Genomic DNA, 12,178 nt, shown 5'->3' with positions numbered 1-12,178 from the left:
ACTGCAACGTCATGTCGCCGATCCAACCAGCGCAGGTACTTAGGCATGTACGGGAGTGTAGAGCTAGGCGAAAATTAGAGCTGCATGTACAACTGCACGCGTGACTTTTTTTTTCCCTTTTCGAAACGAGACCTCTATGACCTGTAAGTTTGTGAAGCAAGTGTAGATATTTTTAAGCTGTTTGGACCTCGCTTGAGCGAAGATTGTTTGGTAACAAGTGGAGATAATAATAGATCGCTCTCCTACTTTATTTCGTTCCATTTTCTTGCCCCCCCCCCCCCTTCCGGTACCCAATTTTATCATAGAGGCATCGCCCCACGGTCAGGAATAACAACTCGTCAAGAACAGTCTTATAGAAATTGTTTTGTTGGGGGCTCTTCGCTCTCTCGTTTTTTTCATCTTCTAATAAATTTCGGCAAATCTCTAGCCGTCCGTTCAAAAAAAAAAAAGGCTGCCGTCCGTTCAAAAAAAAAAGCAGGAAAACAATCTGCCTTGGTTCAGCAAATAATACATGTGCGCATGGAGGAGGAGGACACACTGGCTTGTTATCAAAGCCTGTAGTCCGAAGTATATGGCTGGTCATCATGTACACTGACAGAACTAGAGAAAATTGTGTGTGCAGCGTCTCTTGGCCGACGTGGAAGGACACACATTCGCCGTCTCTTATACCAAAAACAAACCCCCACTACTACAGAATAGGCTTTTGTTCCAGGCCATTTGTCCCGGCAGCCTTTGGGCCCGGGACAATAGGTGGCTTTTGTCCCGGGTCCAACGGCTAGCCGGGCCAGTGGGGGACAGGGGCCTTTTGTCCCAGTTGGAGGCATCAACCGGGACAAAAGGGTGGCCTTTTATTCCGGTTGGTGGCTCCAACCTGGACAAAAGACCCTTTTATCTCGGTTGGTGTCTCCAACCGGGACAAAACTCCTTGGCCCCCTTATCCCCTTCCCACTCCCCCCGCCCGAGCCATTCAGCTCACTTGTTCTTGCTGTTCTTGGCTCGGAAGAGGAGAGTTCTTGCTCATTTCTTCACCATGTTTGTGAAGATCTTTGATTCCCCCGTCCATCCATCGGCGCTAAAGGTTTGGGGCTTGTTTTTCTCTTCTTTCTTGGCTTGTATAGCTCATTTCATACTTTAGAAATAGAGAAATTGTGTAGCTAGCTCATTTCTTGGACATTTAGATTGCATATGTAGGTGTGATTTTCTTTTAGATTTAGATGAGTATGTGGATAGTAGAAATTTTTAGAATGAGTGTAGACACTTCATGTGATGTACTTATATATATGACCATATTGTGGATAGTTGATTTTTGTATTCATGAATGAATTAATGAAATGAGTATATTAGAATTTTGTATATTATGAATGGATTATTTTGACACTCTAGTGATGTATTCGTTCGTGCTCACACTGAAACCATCTAGAAACTTAAAAAATCTTTATTTCGAAACAAGTATACGTCGTTAATCTTTAGTATTTTTTGTATAATTTCATTGTTATTTGCAAGAGTTATTAATCTGATCATTGTAATTGTAATAATAAAGGTATTTTCCAGTAAAATATGGCTTCAGCAGCTGGAGGGAGTGGCGCCAATGGGGGTGATCGTTGTCCTTCTGGAGAGAAGGGCACAACTCGAGTAGGTCGTCGGTCCAAGAAACCTAATACTTTTCATAGGGCAGCGCTCCGTTATTTAGAAAAAAAAAGAATATAGAGAATGTGTGGCAAGGGGCGAGGAACCTCCGTTTGATCTTGAGAATTTATTGCGGCATTACGGTTCGTCACCACCAAACTCGGAGGTTTCAGCTCCGCCATCTTCTTCTGCGCCAGCAAGAAATCTGTTAGAGCATTCTGCGTTCCCACGCAAGGACGGTTGAAAACCTATGTGTTGTTGTCCGAATTTTTAAGTTTCATGTTGAGTACTCCTTTGTTAAGTTCTGTAATGGATTAAGTACTCCTTTTAAATAATCAATATGTATGATGGATATTGCAGATCTTTTAATTATTCATGTTATGGGTTCTATAAGTATTCATGTTATGGGCGCAAAGATTAAAGATGACGATTTCTTACGGGGGGAGGCCATTATATGGATAAACTGGGAAGAAGTTTACCAACTATTCCATCAGGAGGACCTCGACATCTCTATGGTCGACTTGTGGGTTCTGTAAGTATTTTACTCACCTCACGTATTGTTTTGCATGATCTCAACATACTGATCCCTTGATTTATTCGGTATCATGTAGAATGGAGATACAAACTTGCAGGAGAAAGGGATACTCTCACCTCGGCTTCATCGACCCAATTACTTGTAATTGGAGGCTTCTACGCGACAATTCCGATGAGATATTCCAAAACTTGTTCAAGTACATAAGCGTTCATCACAACAAGCAAATGATATTGTTTTCTTATAACTTTACGTGAGTGATTCCTTCTGTCTAACTCTTTCTATTCTGTAATCGAATTGTTTAAACCTTAACTACCAAGAACTGCCTCCGTATAATCTTGCAGTGAACACTGGATCCTAATTGTCATAATTCTCGAGAAGAGCCTACTCGTGGTTATGGACTGAGGAGAAATCTAGAACAATACGAAGATCTTCTTAACATGATGAAAAAGTAATTCTACCACTACTCCGTCGATGACCGATAACTTGAATCACTTTGTTACTTGACTATAATTGTTCTAATCATGCACAGGGTTTGGAAACAAGTCGCTAAAAATCATCCAGGCAAATTGGACAAGGAATTGAAGATCAAGATAGATTTTGCGGTACGCACTTGAATGATTCGTTGCACGTTTCATTAGTTTTATTATATATTCATGTAAATATCTGATAATTTCTTCTCTTTTAAAATGTATGAGATAGGAACAAGGCACTAATTTATGTGCATACTATGTATGCGAGAACATCTATGGTCTGGTAGGTCCTCCAAGGGCCTGGGCAGATTAGGAGGAGGAAGTAAGTAAAAAACTTGTTAATATTTGAACTCGTATTTTAATTAGTCGAAATTAATTATCCCCTTTTTCCATAGGTCGAGGAGATGTGCGATAAACTCATACCGGAGGAAAAGATTATGGCGATTCAAGAACAATTGTCCGAATTTATTGTTGAGCAAATCCTCGATCCAAAAGGTGAATTCTACTATGATGGACAATCTAACATTGATAATCACAGCAAATATGATAATATACGCTTATATATGTAATTAAGAATGAATATACCTATGTAAATATATATGTGTGTGTATTATATTTCTATTTATGAGTATGTATTTATTATATATATAAGCACTCCAATAATATATATATGTGTATATATATATTTATATAATATTGGTCCTAGACATTTTCATATGTAAAGGAATTCACACGTATAGATATGTGTATACATATATATAAGTGAATTAATTTATATATGAAAACTATCTAGGACAAATATTATATAAGTAACTATATATATATGTGTGTGTTATATATGTGTGTGTATTAGTGGAGATCATACACACTGAATTCCAATACATAAGTTTAATTGAAATGCAAAAGTATAATTGAAATAGAAAAAGAATTGAGAAAAGAAAAACAGGAAAAAAGGTTACCAACCGGGACAAAAGGTAGGGGGGCTTTTTGTCCCGGGTCTGGCAACCGGGACAAAAGCCTTTTGTCCCGGTTGTCAGACCCGGGACAACCCCCCCCCCCCTCTTTTGTCCCGGCCTGACGTTTCCGGGTTGGGAAACCGGGACAAATTAACGTTTCTCACGTTTCTCTAGTAGTGCCCTCAATTTCTTCTGATCGATGGTGGTAAGTCATAACATATATAGGTATGCTTCACTCGCATCCTCATGGCTGATTTAGCTTCTTAGTTGTCCTGGAATTAACCAGTAGGCTAGCTACAACACATGCATATATGCTTTCTCGTTGAACTTCAGTAGCCTTGCCTTATATTAGCGGAATCTTTTCTGCATCCAGTAATTATTCACTTGGAACTCTTATTTTTTACTATTTTCTTTGGAAATCTCCATGTGTATACATAACTTAAGGCGTCCGCAATTGTTAACTATTTAGCTAGCTAGATCTGATGTGGCAATAAAAAAGTAGAAGCGAGAGTAGTTACTAGCTATGAGCAAATAACTGATATATTTCACGTAGTCCAAGAATATGTGAGAGGAGCATGTGGGTCTAATAGTATAAAATAGTGATTTTTTTATCTGTCACCTCCACATCAGCAGAGTACGTAGTTAGTACTAGCTATTCCCATTGTGGGCGCCCTTACATCACATCTAGACAGGTAATAAATTCTTTCAAGCCATGATACCCTGCCCCTCAGCAAGAGATGGCTATAGACGATAGGCAATCAGAGAGGAGCGACCTTTTGGTATCTGAAAAAAAAAGGAATAACCGGGGCATTTGGTGACAACAAAGAGGAGACAACATGTGTCAAAAGGTACTTCATTTTTTGTACAGAACAAGCTCCATCCTTTCCCACAATCCCGTCCAGGGTAGATAGACTCGCTGTCCCGTGCGCTGTTTCAACTGATCTTTCGACACGGTACCTTTAATTTGCATGCGTGTGCCTGCCACAAGCCGGCTCCATTTGTTTAGCTGCTGCCATAAAACTACTCGCTGCACACGCCACATTGTGTGATCTGTTCAGGTCATGGGACTAGAGACAAATGTTTAGGTGAACGAATGCTAGTGTTTTGAATGGATTGGTGCAAGTTGATTCGGTGACTGATTTTTTATAGTTACTTGCCCCCATCAACCCGTGTTACTGTGCAAGTCATTAACTCTAAGGCCTCCTCCAACGCACCTGACGACATCGTCAGCTGAGGTGCTCTCTCGCATTGGTAGCTGTGGCCGCTCTCTCGCATGCTCATTGGTAGCTGTGGCCGCTCTCTCGCATGCTCACTATGCGCTAGCGGCAGAAGCAGTAGCGCCAACTGTTCACTACATAAAATCGTATTTCTACTAGCTATAAGTTGCCTGTTGGAGGAGGCTTAAGAGAAATAGCTACATATTTTAAAAGAGATATATGTCATAATAACTGTACTTTTTTTTTGCAAAAATCAGGAAAAAGGGTGATGTCAAAATCAAAGCTGGAGAACGAGGAGAGGGATACTTCCTTCTCATAGATGGGCAGAGCTCCTGCCGTCAGATTTTTTTTAAAAAAGGAAAAAGAAGAGGGTGAAAGCACGTGCATTATTGGTTCGCCTAGTTGGCGGTCCATGACGGCCAACCGTAGAGCCGGTAGGGGAGTGTGGCCGCCACACGCCTCGTACCCTTGTCCTCAACTTTTCCGATGACCAAATAAAGTTGGCAACGAAAAAAAAGCAGCCTTTTATTTTGCTATACGCATCTCTCCATCACCGGCGACTGGAGCTGGATGGCAAAATCTACTAGCTGCCCGCCGGCGTCCCACGATCCGTGATCGCAACAGAACGGGAGGTCGCCGTCCCGCAACCACCACAAGCTAGCAAAGCGTACGTGGTCGCCACACGCCACCATTATCCACAAGCTAACCATCCAAACGCGAACCTGGAAGAGCCAAGAGATCCACGGCTCTTCTCTGTCACCCGCGGATGCGGGATCCCGGGCCGCGGGAGAGCGGGGGATACCTGGGCGGCGCGCGGCGGCCACGCGCCGGCCGGAGCCCGGAACCGGAAGGCGGCCGCCGCATGCCTGCTAGGGGCAGTAGCGACAGCGAGCATCCAGCAGCAGCAGCAACTTGCCATGAGCGGCCAAGCCAGCTTCTCGATCGGTGAGGAAAAGGACGCTGCTCCGCAGTACATGCACGCATGGAGGACACATGCATGTACCACCGATCGTCAGAGAACCCGTAGTGCCGTAGTACAGTACATAGTACACAGCCTTGTGACTTGTGAGGTGCTAGCTGGGGCCTTCTTTACTGTACAACAAAAATACTGTAAAAAAAATGTACTATGCAGCATGTACAGCGTCTCTCTTGGCAAACGTGGAAGCAGCAGGGCACATCATCGCGCTGTGCGTCTCCAACCAAACCCATGCATCCTTTTTCTTTACGCAACGGACCCCGTGATCGCCGATTATAGCACGCGGAACCTCTATTCTGCATCTCTGGTACTTCAGCTGGAATCGTTTCCCATACCCTCTTTTGTATTCTACGACTCTCTTCCCGTTTCCTATTAACTTTCTTTTTAGATTATTAAGGATGATCCGGCCGCGCCACGACCGAACAAACGGTCCGCGGCCAACCGTTTCCCATTATTATAACGGGAACGTATCTAGTGCAAACCACAACTTCGTGAAAACCTGTGCAAACCACGGCAAAAAAAAGTCGTCTAAATTCACCACAAAAATTATACATGTACATGATATGATGATACACAATCTTGTAAAATATCTTGTCCAAATTCGACTTCCTTTGTGAGATATAAAAATAACAAATTTTAAGCCAGAAAGCTGTCCAGATGATTTGTTAGAAATTTGCTATTTTTATATCTCACAGATAAAGTCGAGTTTGGACAACATATTTTACAAGGTTGTGTATTATCATATCATCTACCTGTGTGATTTTTTTGGTGAATTTAGACGATTTTTTGCTGTGGTTTGCACGAGTTTTCACGAAGGTTGTGGTTTGCATCAGATACATTCTCTATTATAACTGCTCCATGAATGAACATATAATGATCCAAAACATCAAATAATGAATTCTCTCAAGCCATGCATGATATCGATGCCCTTAGCTTTTGGTATCTGAAATGTGCTACCGTTCAGGATAGGCTCGGTGGTTGAGTTGAGCTCTCAACGGGGCCCCTTTGCGTGTGCCTGCCACAAACCGGCCCGATCAGTTTAATTAATTATTAGGTGTCACTACTCGCAGGGGTGGAGCCAAAAATTTGTTTTTTTCATTATTAGGGAAGCCGATCATACTAATTTATATAAAAATTTAATCAAAATTCAAATTTTCAATGTAAATTTGGGAGCCATAGGGGCAGGCCCCTGCCCCCCCCCCCCCCCTTCTACGCCCCCAGACTACTCGGTTACTTATATTAAAAAAAAAGGTGAACACTCAAGCTTCTGCACACGCCGGTGTGGTGTGTAGATCTGTGCGGGTCGTGGGAGACAGGGACAAGTGATTAGGTGGTCGAATAGGAGTTTCGTTCTGCCTTTTGATAGGCATGGAGAGGGTTAATTACGTAATAACTAGTATGACATTTCATCAACAAAAGATACTCGATACGATATCAGAGCAAGATACGGCTATATATACTTGAGCCAAGGTATATATCTCTCTTGCTATCTCCGCGTGAGGGTTGGAACAGAGGCAAACAACACAAGATTCCTAGGTAACCAGCAACAATTCCAGGGTGACTAGCAAGTTATTAGTAAATGTATGAGGTTATTACGGGCCAGCCCCTAGATTTCGGACCAAAACCAGGATTTGTCATGAGAACAACAGGTCTTAGTTCGACACACTTGTTGTGCGTTTAATAAAACAGAGCTAATGCATGAATGCTGAACACAGAACACCACATAAAAAAATGTTGTGAATCTACAAATACAGATAAGAACTATCAGGGAATGAGAGCAGATGTCAAAATCAATAGCCAGAAAAAGATGATACAAAGATCAAGATCAACTGCATGATTAATTGGTTTGGGTGTAGCCAAGCGTAGCCGGTAGGCAGGGGAGTGTGTGTCCGCCACACGCCTCATGCCCTTGTCCGTCCTCAACCTTTTTTCATCATGACCGAAACAAAGTGGTGAGGTGAGGTGACAGAGCATCAGAGAAAAAGAGCTAGAGACCAGCACGAGCAGACAAGCGGGGATGACATGCATGGTGTGTCGAGCTGCTCAAAGCGGCCGCACGCAGATTATATTCCAATCTGGTGATCGGTTGATCTGGTGGGTGAGGATTTGTTGCCCACCTTTTTTATTGGTTGGTTGTTACAGCGATTTACTAATTAAGGCGCAACCATGGCCTCTGGATCGCACGAGTTCATCGATCGATCGCCTTTCTTCGTGTGTGTGGTGTGTATCAGGAAGGAGCAATCAATCCTTGTAGTGTTGCGTCTTTACGTGCTGGCATGTCATCAAGTACACTGGACATTCTAGATTAATTTCTTCATGTTCAGGAAATTATATACACCCTAGGAATGTTACTCTTTTCTGTATGCGTGTCTGATCAGTTTTTGCTCCTAAGCTATTACGTGAATTAACTCTCGTATGAGAAGATGAGTACAATGTCCAGTCAAATATACAGTACTCTTGTGCATCAAAGAAGACCATGTGGATATAAAAGGCCGGTTTCTAACCTTAATCTAAAAAAAATCAAAGAAGACCATCTACAAGGAGAAAAAAAATGCAGGTAGAATTAAAGTCAGAGCCGCATGCAGGTCAAGTTTGTTCACCACGGCAGCAACTTTTACCTGCAGAGGTCATCAATCATCACAGCTTAATCATGAGTACATTATGCCCATGAACGAGCTGAGCCTAATCTAACAGGGCTAATCTAATGAGCCAAAAGCATACCGTCTTCACCTTTGCGTGTGCCCGGCACAAGATGGCCGGGCTAATACGGTCGAAGCAGGCGGGATGCATGACTCCATCCCTTGTTCGTTTCCCGCTGGAGCAATGCATGATTCATGGTGTCCGTGGAGTGGTTGGTGGCGAGCTGGGTGAAGGACACAGTAGCAACAGCGAGTATGTAGCTAGTGAGGACACAGTAGCAACATCAAGTGGTGTTTGGTGGCTTAGGTTTGAAAGGCACCGAGGGTTATCTGGCTCACTTCTTCTACCTTGGAACAACTATTCGTGCATTTTCCCTTTTTTTTAAAAAAAAAACTATATATTCGTGTATTTCATTAAAAAGAGTACATTGGCTATTGTGGGAAAGATGGTAGAGTGTGTCAAAATCCACATATATAACAATCTTGCATGAATATGTACGAATTAGTACTACTTTGCAAACCAAATTATGATACAAAAAGTCATAATTTGTGGTACATTTCAGTATCTATCTAAAAGATTTTGAATATGCTGGTATATCGTTGCTCGTTTGTACAGCACCGTGCTACCATTCTTACATATCTACGAATAATTAATAACTAGAAAGCTTGGCGCGGCGTTGCCTCGCCCTCGTTGGAGTGGGGCCAGCTCACAGGATATGTATGCTATAATCGGGTTTTTCATTTATTCAGAGCATCGACATACATACTGATTCTGCGTATGGTTGGGAGTGGAGTCACATTGATGGCAGTATAATGGTTTTGGATACAAAATATGGTATTGTGCATGAGAAGTTTTACGGGGAAAATGGTAAATGCAATATTACTTAGTGTCCTATTGTAAGGGCAGAGTAGTATTGTAGTAGTCGTTGTGAAAGAAGAACTCATGTAGATACATACAAATATCTCATTGTTTTTGTTTACCGTGTAAGAGGCTCTATTAATGCAGATATTTCTGGTCTCAAATAGGACAAATGTATAATAATAACAATAATTTGTTGAAGTAAAAGAGATTACACTAAAGAATTGTTTCTCATAGTCTGGTAAGGGACATTACTCTTGTTCAGTGAGTCGTTTGTAAGTTTGCTAAATCATCATCTTGTCTCACTTTTTGTAAGGTTCGGACAACTGATGCTTGTGCGCAGCACTGATGGGGAAAAAGATAAAGAAGTTACAAGACTAAAGTTCAGTGGTTGTAACATTGTCATCTGAGAATGAAACTCTGAAATCATTAGTTTAAACTGCAAGGAGGGACGAAGAATAATTGTAGACATGGAGAAGGATAAGAAAGATCTGAGCAAACAGCTGATAAATAAAGTGGACAAATGTAGCCTCCTGTCATAAGAACTTGAGAAGGCCCAACAGGCCTGACAAAGAAGAGTTGATATTGTCGGAAGGAAACCAGAAGCCAAAAAACAGATGTTGTGCAGGTCACTCTACAAATAAATTTAGTGTAAAAGCAAATCATGGATGGAGCCTTTAAAATCCCTAATAGATATTTGCGTTGTCATCATGATACAATAGCAAAGGATCATCAACAGAAATGAACAAACATGTATATATCTACACACTAATTTGTCTGTTAGTAACTTGATGATCATTCTCTGATTAACATAACCTTATAATTGTCCTTACGCTGGATCCCATTGATCGGACAAAAGGCTAGATAGATAACACAATAACCCTTTGCATATTCTGTTTTTTTTTCAATTTTCAACTCACCTTAACTCAAACATTGCTAACTGGAAACCTGAATTAGATGCAGGCTTATGAACTATCTAAAATTTCTTACAATAGATACATGAAGGGAATGAATATGCATTAAAAAAGGATCATTGTTAGTAGCATTGGTATATAGAAAAATTGTATTTGTGTGGTTGAATCAAGAGCATTGTTCTAGAAAACAATTCATGTTACTTGAGGATAAAATTAAAGATAATAGCATTAAGATCTTGTGTTGAAGTACCTTATAAGACTAATTCAAATCAGGATCTAGCGTTGTAATGTATTGCCATTGGACAAGTGCTAACCAAATGCCATATGAGAAGCATTAGGGTTTAGTTAAACAACAGTTCATTCATACCTGAATAGCAAATGCAAACTTTTCCAGATTAATGACAAGCAATGTGTGTTAGTTAAATGCATGTTTTCAGTCATTTCAAGTCCCACAATCTTATGGAGCTGCATAGCAAGTATATCGTTCATATCTTCAGCAGAGAGATAATTTGTTATGATACCTACCAAATTAACAAAATAGGCACGGTTATTAGTCAATAATGAAGGAAGATGTTTAATTATCAGAGAAGTGGTCCCAAATGCAAATCATCGAGCACAAGGTGTGCATCCCCCTTTGTAAGAGATGTTTGCCTCCTCTATTATGTTCTCCTCCTCCTCCCTGCTTCAACTACCCAGAAGAGGTAGCAGCAAGGCAAATAGCACGCAGACCATTAACACCCATGTCTTCCTCTGCTGCTGTTCAACTACAAAATAGCAGGAGCAGCTCCTCCCTCCCCCTCTCAAATCTCCACCGAGCTAGCATAACAGGAGCCCATGCCTAATTTCTCTCTATCCCCCACATGAAGCAGCAAACCAGCAGCAGATCCACGCCACCAGCAGTAAGCAACAAAGCGGTAGCTGCCACTGTCCCAATCCCAAACCGAGCACCAATGGTGGCCGGCATTGGGGGGTTGGGGGGGGGCATCAGCTTCGCGGCGTGGCCACGGTTCCATTTGTCCAACTAATCGAAGGGAGGAAAGGCTGGGAGGGGTACCTCATCATGAGGCTCGTCCATGGCGGCAGCTTGTCTTCATCAACGGGGAGCTGGTGCTGTTGACGAAGCCTCCGCCTTAGGGGTTGGGGAGGTTTCCGGTGCGGAGACGCAGGTCACGACTGAAGGAATCGGTCCACGGATGGGTGCTCATGGCGGATTTGGTCGGCGTCGCCTTCCAGCTCCTCGGTTGGGCGCGTCTTCTCCGCCGCAAGCCCACACTCTCCTTCCGGCGTCAGGTCTTCCCTCGGCCCATCTGCTCCTCCCAGCCGAGGCTGCCGCGGCCGCGTGCGAGGTCCCTGGCGGTGCGGCCGCATCCGCCGCCCAACTGGCTCGTTGCCCGGTCGCCGGCTTGGTGCTCGCGACCCCGCCCGTGATGATGGCCGTTGGATTGCCCGATCAGACGGTGGTTGCTTTTCTAGGCGACGTGGCCCTCTGAGGTGCCAGAGAATCCCCTGGGCACGGACGCGCTTTCGTGTTTTGAGATAGTTATATAAAGAGTATACCAACAAAAGAGGAAATCAAATCAAAATCAAGGTGTAGAAAGAAGGAAGAGAGATCAGATCGAGTGCATTATTGGTGTGGGTAGGCGGTGGGCCACCAGAGACCACGCAGAGCCAGTAGCAGAGAGGAGTGTGGCGGCCACGCGCCTCATGATCCGGCCCTGCAACTTTCGATGACCAAAATGGCGAGACGGCCGGACCTTTAGGTAAAGAGCTAGAGAACAAAACAAGAAGACAAGGGATGCTGACCTGGAGCGGGCACGGACGAGATCATCTGTCTCGACATGTTCAAATCAGCTTTACTTTTTTTTTTCTTTCTCACTAGCAAACGTTGACGCCCACTAACCGCTGTCCCTATGTAGCTCATTAATATTATTCGAATCCGGTGAACCATCTTGGCGAGGATTTCAATTTCATTCGCAGCCTCTTTTG

Source organism: Panicum virgatum, chromosome 2K, assembly GCF_016808335.1.
Source record: "Panicum virgatum strain AP13 chromosome 2K, P.virgatum_v5, whole genome shotgun sequence".
Classification (NCBI taxonomy): domain Eukaryota; kingdom Viridiplantae; phylum Streptophyta; class Magnoliopsida; order Poales; family Poaceae; genus Panicum; species Panicum virgatum.
The sequence above is the reverse complement of the archived record's forward strand: the minus strand, read 5'-3'. Positions refer to the sequence as shown.